At 42.9% G+C, this 5,916-nt stretch overlaps 1 pseudogene; it reads right to left on the bottom strand.

Moving 5' to 3' along the window:
* Nucleotides 1-4,953: 4,953 nt before the first annotated feature.
* Nucleotides 4,954-5,571, bottom strand: LOC136168886 (signal peptidase complex catalytic subunit SEC11C pseudogene; annotated as a pseudogene).
* Between the last annotated feature and the right edge of the window lie 345 nt (nucleotides 5,572-5,916).

Below are 5,916 nucleotides of genomic sequence, written 5' to 3'. Positions count from 1 at the left end.
ATGGAAAAAAAAAGTAGGAAGTCAAGAAACACCTGGAGTAACAGGCAAATTTGGCCTTGGAGTACGGAATGAAGCAGGGCAATGGCTAATAGAGTTTTGCAAAGAGGACGCACTGATCATAGCAAACACCCTCTTCCAACAACACAAGAGAAGACTCTACACAGGGACATCACCAGATAGTCAACACTGAAATCAGATTGATTATGTTCTTTGCAAAGATGGAGAAGCTCTATATAGTCAGCAAAAAAAGACCGGAAAAAAAAAAAAAGACCGGGAGCTGACTGTGGCTCAGATCACGAACTCCTTATTGCCCAAATTCAGACTTAGATTGAAGAAAGTAGGGAAAACCACTAGACCATTCAGGTATGACCTAAATCAAATCCCTTATGATTATACAGTGGAAGTAAGAATTAGATTTAAGGGACTAGATCTGATAAACAGAGTGCCTGATGAACTATGGATGGAGGTTCGTGACATTGTACAGGAGACAGGGCTCAAGACCATCCTCATGGAAAAGAAATTCAAAAAAGCAAAATGGCTGTCTGAGGAGGGCTTACAAATAGCTGTGAAAAGAAGAGAAGCCAAAAGCAAAGGAGAAAAGGAAAGATATTCTCATTTGAATGCAGAGTTCCAAAGACTAGCAAGGAGAGATAAGAAAGCCTTCCTCAGCGATCAATGCAAAGAAATAGAGGAAAACAACAGAATGGGAACGACTAGAGATCTCTTCAAGAAAAGTAGAGATACCAAGGGAACATTTCTTGCAAAGATGGGCTCAATAAAGGACAGAAATGGTATGGACCTAACAGAAGCAGAAGATATTAAGAAGAGGTGGCAAGAATACACACAAGAACTGCACAAAAAAGATATTCACGACCCAGATAATCACGATGATTCGATCACTCACCTAGAGCCAGACATCCTGGAATGTGAAGTCAAGTGGGCCTTAAAAAGCAAGACTACGAACAAAGTTATTGGAGGTGATGGAATTCCAGTTGAGCTACTTCAAATCCTGAAAGATGATGCTGTGAAAGTGCTGCACTCAATATGCCAGCAAATTTGGAAAACTCAGCAGTAGCCACAGGAGGGGAAAAGGTCAGTTTTCATTCCAATCCCAAAGAAAGGCAATGCCAAAGAATGCTCAAACTACTGCATAATTGCACTCATCTCACACGCTAGTAAAGTAATGCTCAAAATTCTCCAAGCCAGGCTTCAGCAAGACGTGAACCATGAACTTCCAGATCTTCCAGCTGGTTTTAGAAAAGGCAGAGGAACCAAAGATCAAATTGCCAACATCAAATGGATCATCAAAAAAGCAACAGAGTTCCAGAAAAACATCTATTTCTGCTTTATTGACTATGCCAAAGCCTTTGACTGTGTAGATCACAATAAACTGTGAAAAATTCTTCAAGAGATGGGAATACCAGACCACCTGACCTGCCTCCTGAGAAACCTATATGCAGATCAGGAAGCAACAGTTAGAACTGGACATGGAACAGACTGGTTCCAAATAGGGAAAGGAGTATGTCAAAGCTCTATATTGTCACCCTGCTTATTTAACTTATATGCAGAGTACATCATGAGAAACGCTGGACTGGAAGAAACACAAGCTGGAATCAAGATTGCTGAGAGAAATATCAATAACCTCAGATACTCAGATGACACCACCCTTATGGCAGAAAGTGAAGAGGAACTGAAAAGCCTCTTGATGAAAGTGAAAGAGGAGAGTGAATAAGTTAGCTTAAAGCTTAACATTCAGAAAACAAAGATCACAGCATCTGGTCCCATCACTTTATGGGAAATAAATGGGGAAACAGTGGAAGCAATGTCATACTTTATTTTTGGGGGCTCCAAAATCACTGCAGATGGTGATTGCAGCCATGAAATTAGAAGACGCTTACTCCTTGGAAGGGAAGTTATGACCGACCTAGATAGCATATTAAAAAGCAGAGACATTACTTTGCCAACAAAGGTCCATCTAGTCAAGGCTATGGTTTTTCCAGTGGTCATGTATGGATGTGAAAGTTGGACTGTGAAGAAAGCTGAGCACCAAAAAATTGATGCTTTTGAACTGTGGTGTTGGAGAAGACTCTTGAGAGTCTCTTGGCCTGCAAGGAGATCCAACCAGTCCATCCTAAAGGAGATCAGTCCTGGGTGTTCATTGGAAGGACTGATGCTGAGGCTGAAACTCCAGTACTTTGGCCACCTCATGTGAAGAGTTGACTCACTGGGAAAGACCCTGATGCTGGCAGGGATTGGTCGCAGGAGGAGAAGGGGACAACAGAGGATGAGGGCTGAATGGCATCACCGACTCAATGGACATGAGTTTGGGTAGAGTCTGGGAGCTGGTGATGGACAGGGAGGCCTGGCATGCTGCGATTCATGCGGTTGCAAAGAGTTAGACATGACTGAGTGACTGAACTGAACTGACTGATATCACAGGAAGCACAAATTGAACATGGTAGGAATTGAGGGGAAGGTATATTCAGTATAGGGGTTTTCCGGGTGGCATCAGTGGTAAAGAACCCGCCTGAAAATGCAGGAGACATAGGAGACATGGGTTTGACCTTTGAGTCAGGAAGATCCCATGGAAGAGGACATGGCAACCCAATCCAGTATTCTTGCCCGAAGAACTCCATTGACAGAGGGGCCTGGCTACAGTCCATAGGGTCGCAAAGAGTCAGACACAACTGAAGCAACTTAGTACACACATTTTCAGTATGACTGAGCAAAGCCTGGATGGGGGAAATGGCAAAAGGTGAATCAAGAGAGGCGGACAAGGGCAAGATCATTAAGAGTCTGTGTGCTAAACTAGGGTTTGATATTCATCCTGAGAGGTATGGGGAACATTTGCAGATAGTAAGGCAAGGGGTGGCATGCATTCACTCTCTCCTTAATTACTGAACCCTTGATGTATATCTAGCACTGAATAATATTGCTAACCAAAGTCGCCTGCAGAACTTTTAAACATCTCTGAGTCCAGGCTCCACCAGACCTACCCAATCAGAACTTGTAATGCCAGGCTGGATGAATCACACGCTGGAATCAAGATTGCTGCAAGAAACATCCACAACCTCAGTCAGATATGCAGATGATACCACTCTAATGGCAGAAAGTGAAGCAGAACAAAAGATCCTCTTGATGAGGGTGAAAGAGGAGAATGGAAAAGCAGGCAAGAAATTGAACATTTAAAAAAAGTAAGATCATGGCATCCTGTCCCATCACTTCATGGCCAATAGGAGCGGACAAAGTGGAAGCAGTAATAGATTTTATTTTCTTGAGCTCCAAGATCACTGCAGATGGTGACTGCAGTCATGAAATTAAAAGATATTTGCTCCTTGGAAGGAAAGCTATGGCAAACCTAGACAGTGTATTAAAAAGCAGAGAAATCACTCTGCCAACAAAGGTCAGTATAGTCAAAGCTATTGTCTTTCTAGTAGTTATGTATAGATGTGAGAGTTGGACCATAAAGAAGGCTGAGCAGCAAAGAATGGACGCTTTTGAATTGTGGTGCTGGAGAAGACTGTTCAGGGTGCCTGGAATACAAGGAGATAAAACCAGGCAATCCTAAAGGAAATCAACCCTGAATATTCATTGGAAGGACTGATGTTGAAGCTGAAGCTCTAAAACTTTGGTCACCTGATGTGAAGAGGTGACGTTTTAGAAAAGATTCTGATTCTGGGAAAGATTGAAGGCAAAAGGAGAAGCAGGCAGAAGAGGATGAGATGGTTAGATAGCATCACCAACTCAGTGGACACGAATTTGAGCGGACTCTGGGACATAGTGGAGGACAGAGGAGCCTGGCATGCTGCAGTCCTTGGGGTTGCAAAGAGTTGGACATAACTTAGGGACTCAACAACAGGGTTGCTGAACAGTAGGTACTGTGTCACTTAAAATCTCTCCCCATGATTTTGAAGCATAGCCAAGTTAGGCAACCGCCATTGAAGGGTGTGTTTAAATGCATATATTTGAAAACCTCTTTGCCTTAATGTGTCTTCACAGGGAGAGAATTTGAGCGAAGGAATGGAGTTAGTGACAAAATCACTTACATGGTAAATGGTACTGAAATCAATAGGAAAGAAGCAGCAATAGAAAAGCTGGACCAGTGAAATGGGCGGTGGGGGCAGGGTAGGGGGGTGTCAACTTACTGGGTCGCTTCATTCTTTAACAAGGGGAAGATACTCTGAAATTTTTATTTTAGAAAATCATTTTGTCTGCGATGTCCAGAATAGATTAGAAGAAGAAACTGGAGGCAGAGACACCAAAAAGAGCTGAACATAGTAATCCAAGCATAGGATTATGGCAGATGGCTGAGGTGACGACTGGAGGGATGGAGAAAAGTGGGGGAAGCTGACTGACAGTGCTGGGAAACTGCCACATGGCTTGTAACATGTGTCACTAGTAAGAAAAGAGAAAAACACAAAGAGTGGGGGAAGAAAACAAGGCAGGAGAGAGAAAGTGGATGAGATAATGAAGAAACTTGCATTGTAAGAAGAGAGAGCTGCACCTAGAAATGTGAACTGCTAGCTGTTTGTATGGAACCTGGAATATAAAGTATTTGAAATTGTACTGAGAATTGCTATTTTGTAGATGGAAATCTTAAGTGTAAAATGACCAATATTCTGACATGTCAGGTGAAAGTGGCAATTGGTTTTGTGACTCAGATTTGAAGTTTGTTGTTGGAATTATGTTTTAAAATACATAACAAATCTGCAGTCTTATTTCTAGTTTATTTTTAAATTATTAGTATAAATTTACTATTTGTAGTATATATTTACTTTTTTCTTTTTTCCTTAAAAACTACCTCTCTCATACTAACATTTCCTCTCTGTTCCCTTACTGTTTGCTTTGTTGAGGTATCTCTCCTCATGTCCATGATTTGGCTAGAAATCAGTTATGATAACAAGGGTGAAAAGGGAGTAAGCAGCCTCTTGCCTGGGCCTTTTCTCTTCAACAAAATTTCTTTCAATCTGGTCCCAGGAACTACTTTGTACTTCAAGATTCACGTTTCAATAACACATATGCACCCAATACAGCCAAAAGAGCATACTTAAATTTGGGGTAGTCCTTCATTATTATGGTGACCATACCGACATATGGTAAAAACCCTCGGGCGCGTCCCACCACGTCCTTCTTCTTGAGCCAGTTCTGGCCTTCTTTGTACAAGCCTCTATCATCAACTCCATTATTATCTCCTTTAGTCAGAAATTTGATGTCTCCATTGTCTTTTTTGCGAACTTTGATTACTCTGTGAACTATTGGGATGTCTGGTCCTTCGACTTTGAAAACAACGATTTCTCCAGCTCTAATGGGGTCTTCGCGGAAATTCGTTAGGAACAGAAGGTCGCCCGTGTGAAAGGCTGGCTCCATGCTGCCGCTCAGCACCACCACGATGGGGCTCTCACTGCCAGTGAGGACAATCAGCCCTTTCCAGATCATGAGCGCAGAGGACACGATCATGGCGAAGTTTAAGACCTGGTAGTAGAGCTGGCGCTTTTTCATCTTCCTCAGGTCCCTGAAGATGTCCAAGCCGGACGCGGGGAGATGCGCCTCCACGGTGCTGGCGCGCACCATGCTGGTGTCTCCAGTGGGGGCGGGGGTCGGCGGGGGCACATCTAGGCAGCAGACCGGCTCCAGGAGTCGCTGACAGCTGCCGAGCGCAGGCCCGGCCCCGCCCTGGAAGGTGCATTCTTAACCACTGGACCACCAGAAAAGTCCCCCACATTCTATTTAAATACAGCTTTTCAAGTACTTGGCAGATGACCTCATTTTCCCCCAACCCATCAAAATGGCATAAAGAAGTACCTATATTTTAAACCATTTTACTATTGAAAAAATAGCACACCAGTTTATAACTGCCCTTCCATTTTAGAATAAAAAAATGAGATAAAAATACAGATGTAGATGATGAGAAGTGAA

Source organism: Muntiacus reevesi, chromosome 1, assembly GCF_963930625.1.
Source record: "Muntiacus reevesi chromosome 1, mMunRee1.1, whole genome shotgun sequence".
Lineage (NCBI taxonomy): Eukaryota > Metazoa > Chordata > Mammalia > Artiodactyla > Cervidae > Muntiacus > Muntiacus reevesi.
This window is presented reverse-complemented; position numbering and strand designations above follow the sequence as displayed.